Consider the following 9574-nt stretch of genomic DNA (forward strand, 5'->3'; position numbering starts at 1 on the left):
GCTCTGACACCGGTCATACAGGGACCTAACAGCCCGTATCAAAGGGCCTGGTACCCCATACTCCCAGAGTACCCCCTACAGGGTTCCCTGAGGGACACGGTCGAACGCCTTCTCCAAGTCCACAAAGCACATGTAGACCAGTTGGGCAAACTCCCACGCACCCTCCAGGACCCTGCTGAGGGTGTAGAACTGGTCCATTGTTCCAGGACGAAAACCGCACTGCTCCTCCTGAATCCGAGGTTCGACTATCCGACAGACCCTCCTCTCCAGAACCCCCAAATAGACCTTACCAGGGAGGCTTAAGAGCGTGATCCCCCTGTAGTTGGAACACACTCTACGGTAACGGTAACAGAAGCAGTAACGCCATCTCAGCCTAATTAAAGGTAGTGATGATGGTTCGTTTCCTTGCCACAGGAAAAATGCAGCAGTGTATTGCTTATGATTTGGAACCATCCCAACCAACAATTAGCCGAGTCGTCATGGAAACAAATATGGTACTTAAAGTGCCGCACATTGCACCTTGTTTCGACTTGCAAGCAACACCCCGTGTCATCTAACGGGAGCAAACCAAGCTTATGCAGATATCTGGCTTTCCAGGAGTCGTCAGTGCGATCCAGTGCAACTCACATCAAGATCATTGCCCCCAGCATTAATGAGGATGTTTGTGGACAGGAAGCCATACCAGGTACCACAGCATCAACACTCAAGTTGTGTTTGATGCAGAATACAATATATTAGATGTTGTACCCATGATGATGGATTTTAAATGAAAATGGCCTGAAGCAACTCTTTGAAAGAGGTCTTGTTGCCAGGATGTCATCTATGAAGGATACCCTTTACATCGTTGGCTGCTCACCCCTTCTCTATACCAGGTACAGATGCTGAAGTCAATTACAACAGGTAGTTATTTAAGCTGTGTACAATCATACTTTTATAATTATCCTAATTCCTATCCTTATGAAACCCCTAATAGGAGATCCTAATATATAATCTCCTATATATATATTATATATATGTCCTGATATATCCTAAGGTACACCGTATTACAAGAAGTGTGGTAGAGAGGGGGAATGGCCAGTGGAAGAGCAGATTCCATATTTTACACTGTATAATTCAGTACTCCCCCAAAAGAGTATAATAATGGCATGTGCAATTTTGTATAATATTTAAGAGGCACAACATCCCACTCCACCCAACACAGGAAAACTGCAATGACAGTGATGAAGATGAAGATGACAGCTCCCCGGCTGGGACAACCTGCAGACAACACTTTGCAAGCTTCCATTTTAGGTACGCATTTCAACTTCATGTACAGTGTCAATATGAACAAGAATTATGTATCAAAACAAGCATGAGTTCAAGTATTTTTCACCTTTTTGTTTTTTACCAACACTAATCATGCTGCAGTCTCAGTACTTCAGTTCTTACAGGTCATTTGAGAGCGAGTCCTCTGCCAGACCTCCTTCAGACACCCTGTCTTCTCCGGCCTTCCTGAAAGCAGAGAAGAACCCCGAACAGGACGCTTGTTGGACAAATTAATTATCCTATCATCAACTCATTAATCAAATAAGCCACACAGAGAGGATCCAAGAAGATTTTCTTCAACCCAGGTTTACTTCTTGCAAGGGGTGCAGCATTGAAAACAAGCTTACAACGATGGTAAATCAAAGCTCCGGTCGTGAGGTCTTCCCACAGACAGAGTTGGGAAAAGCTTGTTATCAGACAGGCGAGGCCAACACAACCTCTGCTTCACAGCTCACAGTTGTTGAAGGTGTCAGAAGTTATCAGGCTCCTCTCTCTCTGAGTAGACCAAAAAGACTCTTGACTTCACGTACATGGTTCTATATTAATTTAACATTAGTAAGTGAAAACATCCATGACCTTTACATAACTTCCCCATCAACGCCAGCCAGCCATCAGGTGAAAGCACTGTTGCCTCACAGCAAGAAGGTCCTGGGCTCAATCCCCGGTTGGACCTGGGGTCTTTCTGTGTGGAGTTTGCATGTTCTTCTCGTGCTTGTGTGGGTTTTCTCCGGGTACTCCAGTTTCCTCCCACAGATCAAAAGCTTGCATGTTAGGCTGACTTCAGGCCCTGGTCTCCTTTACAAAAGAGATCTGTGATCTCTGGATTTGCCTGGTTAAATAAAGGTTAATAGACCCAGACCAGTGATCATTCCGTTTGTTGAGGGAGTATCAGAGAAACTGAGACGTTTATTTTCTAAACACAATGTCCCAGTGGCTTTTAAACCCCAAAATACATTAAAGACTGGTTCATCCCAAAGATCCAGTCCCCCGGCACAAACAGAGCAATGTTGTGTATGTTGTTCAGTGTCAGGAGGGTGATCAGTCTTACATCGGGGAAACTAAACAGCCACTGGCCAAAAGGATGGACCAGCACAGAAGATCAACATCATCAGGCCAGGACTCTGAGGTCTACACTCATCTCCAGGACAGAGGTCACTCTTTCAGGGATGAAGATGTTCACATCCTGGACAGAGAGGAACGATGGTTTGAGAGAGGAGTAAAGGAGGCCATCTTTGTGAAAAGAAACCGTCCATCATTAAACAGGGGTGGAGCCTCCAGGTTCAACTGTCCCCCTCTTACAATGCTGTGATTGCTAGTATCACTCAGCCCTCTGTGAACAGTAAACAGCCATCAGGTGCTAATGATCCATTGTTAGGCTGATGGTCCTTCTTGAGCATGTGATCAGCTGGTTTTGGTTGTCAGCAGCAAACTGGTTGATCCACTCTGAGAAGGTGCTATTTAAGAGACTGAGCTGTATACAGCACCTCAGACTGAGGAAGTCTTTTGAATAAAAGATGAAACGTTTCAACAAGAAGATTCATGTCCAGAGGACCTGACTCCACTTGGTTAGATTCATCTACCTGGATTATCGAGCATCAGGACATTCAGTCATTCTTCATAACAATAAATATGTTGTTGTGTTGAATGTAAACAAGATTCTATCGACATTTCTGTGAGAATATTCTTGAATATGAAATCCAGTTCAGTGACTGGTCCTTGTCTGGGCTTCTCTGTCATCCAGGATCAGCTTTGTGTCAGTAAAATGTAAATGAGCTCGGAGACAGACGCTTCAGATTTAGTCCTACTCTTTGCTCACAGTGAGACCGATGCTTGGTAACTGACCCAGCATGGCCTCTTTGACACAACATTTTGCACTTAAGTCCAGTCTAGTTTTTCTAAGAAATTTGACTAATACAGGGCCTGACGTGACCCCATCCTGTCCCCCACAGTCCACCTGGTTCTCCCTAGTCCTTTGTCATCTTGTTCTCTCTGTAGGTGTTGATGGTGGCTTCATTTGTGTTTCCTGTCTGTAAATCTCTTCTTTAAGGCGTTTTCGTAGTTTGAAGACTCCAGTTTCCTCCGCTCTCGTTTGTTTTCTTCATTTTCTGTTTTCAGACGTTCTCTTTGACGTCGTCTTCAGTCTCCAGTTTTCTTCTTTTACGGCCTTCACATTTTGTTTGGACGTGATTTTAGAGCCAGCTGACATCATTCTGTGATGATCTTTGCTTTCTGAGCCTCTGTTTCAGCTGATGTCTGTGGTGTTGGAGACCTGCTTCAGCTCGTTGAGCTTCTTTAAGCGAACACTAATCATCAGACGGAAGCTGCTGCTGTGCTCGTTTCACAGCTGCAGATTACATCTGTTTTCATTTAGTTTTTGTAACTACTTCAGAATCAGCGTAAACTTTATTATTGTACCGGGATACAGTGAGACTGTTGGTACAGTCGTCTGAAAGATGGGCGGAGTGCACGTTGCTGCTGCTCCTTGAGAGCATGGACCCTTATCCTTTTTCAGAATAGGTTTTGGATAGAAAAGGGGAAAGTCCATGAGGATAGTGGCATTACAAAAAAAGATCTCTTTATACCATGTCCTTATCAGGACACGATTCAAGACATGAACAACTCTGCGAGCAGCACATTTATAGACGCATTACGTGCATTTGATGGCAAGACGGTGAGATTTGTCCATGAAGCACTTCCAGATAGTCCTGATAAGATGTTGGTCAGCCAGCACAGTTCTGATAAGCATTCACAGAAGTTATCAGGGGTGGGGTGGGGGGTTGCGATAGACAAAGATTTTCCTTAGTTTACACATATCCCAGGAGAAATTTGACAAGTCTGCCTTCTTCAAGGCCAGACAGTGGGGTCAGATTCAGATAAGCCACAATTGTTGATTTTTTTTTCAGGTACCCTGTTTTTTTCTCGTCAGCCTTGAGTTCTGCTGGTACTTTCAATCCCGAAATGGTCAGATTTGTGGGTATTCCCTTGGTCTGTGCTCATGAGTCATGAGCCCCCCCCCCCACACACACACACACTTCCAAGGTCGTCCCCAACATGCTGGTGAGTCCCAGAAGCCGCAGGTGGTCGTCGATTCTCACAAATCACTTCAATCTTATGCTTTACTCGTAAATCAGCTGATTTTGAGTACTCGACGCATGAACCAAACTTTCACACAGACTCTGCAGTTTTGCCATGGCTGAAACTGCTGCCGCTGTCCTCTTCAAAACTCGATAACATGGGAATCCACCGATGTGAAAAGGCAGAAACCCTGCTATGATGAATCCAATTATGTAAACCTCTTCGGCATCCTCCTGATACAAAACGTAAAGACACATCAGCTCCCAAACTCCCCACGGATCCGTGACGTATCCTACAGCGTGAGTCTCAGCGGGGCATGAGGGCTCTCCAGGACCCTGTCACTCTGTTGAAAAGATTTTGTCGATTGCGTTGAAAGTCCAGCTGACCAGATCCATGGCAGTAGTTTTCATTTCAGAAGATGTGTAATAGGAGCTCAGATATACAGACAGAACAGATAAAAAGAGGAGGAGGACGGGAGAGGGAGAGAAAAGACATCCGCCTTGCACGAGAGCGAGTGAAGGAAAAAACAACACACTTCAGCTGTTTCAGGAATCAAAAGTTCAGGATATGACATCTATTACTTTGGTAGAATTTTTGAAGAACACTTGCTCAGTTTCCACATGCATTTTATCTCTAAGCATCTTTTTTGTCATCAAGCCCTCCTTTTTAAGGCATTTTCTGACGGTATTACGACGCTGTGCATTTCATCCGTCGCGTTTCGGAGGTTTGAACCCCTGAATGCAGACCGACACGAGGAGCATGAATTAAAAACAGAACGATTTATTTAAGGAGGTCCAAAAAGGATGATGTGGTGCCAAAACAACCCTTGGAGGAGAACTGGACTCGGCGTAAAGCACACACAACGCTCAGCTGAGGAATGAGTGACAGCTGACAACATGCACCAGGGTTAATGAGGCAATGGGAAACAGCTGAGCTAAATGAGACAAGGAGCCAGGTGTGTGCAGGAGCTGAGGAACGGGGTTTGTGCAGGGAAAAATAACGAATAGAAACAAAACAGAGTCAACTTAAAGCCAAAATTTTAATAAACAGCACGAGACAACATAAACAGATCCTGACCTTGGTTATTACCTGAGTTATGACCCTTTGCTACGATGACTGATGTCTTCTTACCTGAACACTCTTTCATAAAACCTGTTTGAAGATCGCTAGGTTTAAGGCAAATGTATCCTTTCAGGTGTGTCTTTGCTCGTTCTTTCCTTTTCGCCTGCTCTTTGTGTGTCTCCTTGCTTATCTTCAGACATTTCAACAAACATTAAAAGTTCAGCTTCTATCCCCCTTTTCAACAAAGCTCTCAATAATTTTATGAAAATACACGTACTAGTTCTAAATTAGTCCGGTCTGACATTTAGCAGGTCAGATCTTTTACTGCACTTGATCCAGATTCAGAAACCTTCGGCTGTGTCTAACAACTGAAGTGTGCAGATCAAGATCTTTAAATCTCGTTTTATTCAATCTTGAATCCTTTGGAAAACATGTTGACCACTGTGTTGTAGTTTCATCAGAAACTCCCTAGATGGCATCACTGATTAACATGACCTCACTTCCTTCAGTTGATGAGGACTGATTTTACCTGTTAGTAAAATATCTCATGGACACATCTGAATCAAACGTCCTGAGCGTAATTACTGATGTTCATCTACAGCTGACTAACTTTTGGAGTCAGCCGTACTCAAGTTGGCCACCACAGACAAGTTACCACCACAGTGCTCAACATATTTGCTTACGCCTTGGTATTAAATGTTGGAGTCAACACTGTTTGTCTGTTAGCAAAATCTCTCCTGAACCATTGACTAGATTGCAATGAAACTCCTTGAAAGTACAGTAGTCCCTCGTTTACCATGGGGGGTTCCAATCTCAGCCCCCACAATAATTGAAAAACCGCAAAGTAGGAATAGTAGTACAAGTAATAAGTAGTAGTTTATTTTAGTATATATATATATATATATATATACTGCTAACAAAATTAAAGGGAACACTAAAATAACATCCTAGACCTGAATTAATTAAATGTTCTCATGGACAATCTTTATTATCAGCACAGTGGAATTGACTGAGAAGAAAATAACTCAAAAATGATCAAAGTAAATGTAAATTATGACACCATGGAGATCTGGATCTGGATTCATACTCAATATGAAAGTAGAAAACAACATGACAGGCTGATTCAACATCAGTGAATCTTCCTCAAGTCTAAATGAGGCTCAGTGTGTGTGGCCTCCACGTGCCTGAAGAACCTCCCAACACCTGGACATGCTCCTGATGAGACGGTGGATGTTCTCCTGAGGGATCTCTTCCCAGACCTGGATCAGAGCTTCAGTTAGCTCCTGAACAGTCTGTGGTGCCATGTGGCCTTGGTGGATTGACTGAAACATGATGTTCCAGATGTGCTCAGTTGGATTCAGTCAGGGCACCTCTGGCTGGCACATGGACGGCTGTGCTGCCATCCACACCATGACTGACCCACCACCAAACCGGTCATGCTGGAGGATGTTGCAGATTCTCCACGGTGTCTCCAGACTCTGTCACGTCTGTCACATGTACTCAGTGTGAACCTGCTTTCATCCGTGAAGAGCTCAGAGTGCCAATGGAGAATCTGCCAATATTAGTGTTCCCTATCAAACTCCAGTCGTCCTGCACCGTGTTGGGCTGTAAGCACAGGTCTACAGGTCCTTCTCAAAACATTAGCATATTGTGATAAAGGTCATTATTTTCCATAATGTAATGATAAAAATGAAACTTTCATATATTTCAGATTCATTGCACACCAACTGAAATATTTCAGCTCTTTAATTGTTTTAATACTGATGATTATGGCATACAGCTCATGAAAACCCAAAATGCCTGTCCCAAAAAATTAGCATATCATGAAAAGGTTCTCTAAACAAGCTATTAACCTAACCATCTGAATCAACGACACCTGGACACTTGTTCTGTTACTTCCGGTAAGATGGGCCCCGTGTACATGGCTTGCAATCCACCTCTGCTGATGGTGTTCGGATTATTTTTGTTTTTTGCATTTCTCATCTGTGACATCAACTCTCTGCTGGTGTATGACAGACAACAACTTTTGGATCTTCGTTTTTCTGGCACTGAAGTCGCTTATTTGGAACAATATGAGCGTACCTCTGGACCCCCCCCTCCTCCCCCCCTGCTGGCGGATGTGCCAGCTTACCTCCGCTGCGCTCCTCACCTCCCTGCCCAGAGATATCGCTTCAGACGCCGGGGAAAACGTGCTGGTCAGCTGATGAAGATTAAAGCTCTGCGCGCTGCATCTTCCTCTCCAGCTGGTGGTCATGGTTTCCATCACCAGCTTCCTGTGTGCCCGGACCAGGTAACCAGCGGGAGTTGTCAGCCGGTGCGCAGCTCGGACCGACCTGGAGGGGCTGTTATTGAAAACCTGCAGCCATTAGCGCGCGCTAACTCCACCACTGCTGGCTCCACTTAAGACAATATCCGGATGTGTTTGGTCAACGCAAGATCTGTTACCAACAAAACTTTTATCCTCAGGGATTACTTTCAAGAGCACGATTTGGACTTTCTGTGCATCACAGAGACTTGGCTGTCTCCAGGTGAGTCCAGCGCATTGACGGAATTACTGGCACCGAACTGTCTGTGTTTTAACGCCCCACAGCCATCAGGCCGGCGCGGTGGTGGATTATTAACAATATTCAAATCAACTTTTGACTGTAAACAACTGCCTATCCCAGTTTCCCGCTCCAGCTTTGAGCTGAGCGTCTTTGAACTGAGCGTCTTTGAGCTGAGCATCTTTGAACTCGGACATTCACCTGCGACGTTATTTGCACTCGTCTACCGCCCACCTCCATCTAAGGATTTCATAAATGAGTTTTCTGACTTCTTGGCTGAAATCACACCAAAATATGAGCATGTTTTCATTATTGGGGACTTTAATTTGCACGTGTGCTGTCCTGAGAAGCCCTTGGTTAAGGACTTTTTAGATCTATTGGACTCATTTAATTTAACGCAGCATGTAAACGGTCCCACCCAAGAGTGTGGACATACACTGGACCTTGTTTTAACTCATGATGTGACTGTTAATAATCTTGTTATTGGTGATAATGTTTTTTCAGACCACATGCCAGTCCAGTTTGAGTTCACCCTCCCCCAACTAACTCCTAAGTCGTGCATTCCTGCACGTCGCACTCGGACCATTAACCACTTCATTGCTGCACGTTTCACAGATGTTTATAACTCTGAAATGATCATTCAGCCCCCAGTGTTTCTCACCACCACTGAGGAGCTGACATCCCAGTTCAACTCTGTCTGCTTAAAGACTCTGGATCATGTTGCACCTGTTAAAACCAAAAAAATCAAAACTCAGAGCAGAACCTTGGCTGAGTGACGTCACCAAGGCCGTTAGGCAGCAATGTAGGAGGGCGGAGCGAAAGTGGAGGAAAGACAGGCTGCAGGTCTCTTTCCAGATACTTAAAGAGAGTTGGCGCCGTTATCAGAAAACAGTAAAAGCTGCTAAATCCAAATTCTTCTCTGATATAATTACCTCAAACTCTCACAACCCACGTGTCCTCTTCTCCACCCTAAACTCTGTTCTCCACCTCACTGAACCTGAACCATCACCTATGGAAGCCTCGACTGAGCTGTGCGACAACTTCTTACATTTCTTTGTGGAAAAAATTGCGACCACCAGGGCTCTCATTTCCCCTCCAACTCATGACCCATCCATCCCACCTCAACCTGTAGCTCCTTTTGACCATTTTGAACCCATCACTCTATCTTCTCTAGAGCAGGTCATGTGCAGCTTGAAACCTTCTGGCTCCCCCTTTGATGTGGTCCCCCCTCGACTACTAAAGGAGGTGTTTCCAACTCTAGGTCCGTCCATTCTTGATATAGTAAACAGTAGTTTATCCACTGGTGTGGTGCCAAAATCCTTTAAACATGCTGCTGTCCAGCCTCTCCTGAAAAAACCAAACCTTGACCCCTCAGTCGTTTCCAACTTCCGGCCTGTCTCCAAACTCCCATTTGTTTCTAAAGTACTGGAGAAAATAGTCGAGTCCCAGTTGAAGTGCTTCCTGGAGGGTCACGCCATCTTAGAGCTTTTCCAATCTGGCTTTAAACCTCTCCACAGCACTGAAACTGCCCTGCTGAAGGTCTTTAACGACATCTTCAGATTCACAGATACCGGTGATTCTGTGCTGCT

At 44.6% G+C, this 9574-nt stretch overlaps 1 pseudogene; it reads left to right on the top strand.

Annotated features, from left to right (window-relative positions):
* The first annotated feature begins 491 nt into the window (after positions 1 to 491).
* On the top strand, positions 492 to 1539 carry LOC119429177 (annotated as a pseudogene).
* The last annotated feature ends 8035 nt before the right edge of the window (positions 1540 to 9574 follow it).

The sequence above is a fragment of the Nematolebias whitei genome, chromosome 24 (genome assembly GCF_014905685.2).
Source record: "Nematolebias whitei isolate Nwh7 chromosome 24, NemWhi1, whole genome shotgun sequence".
Classification (NCBI taxonomy): domain Eukaryota; kingdom Metazoa; phylum Chordata; class Actinopteri; order Cyprinodontiformes; family Rivulidae; genus Nematolebias; species Nematolebias whitei.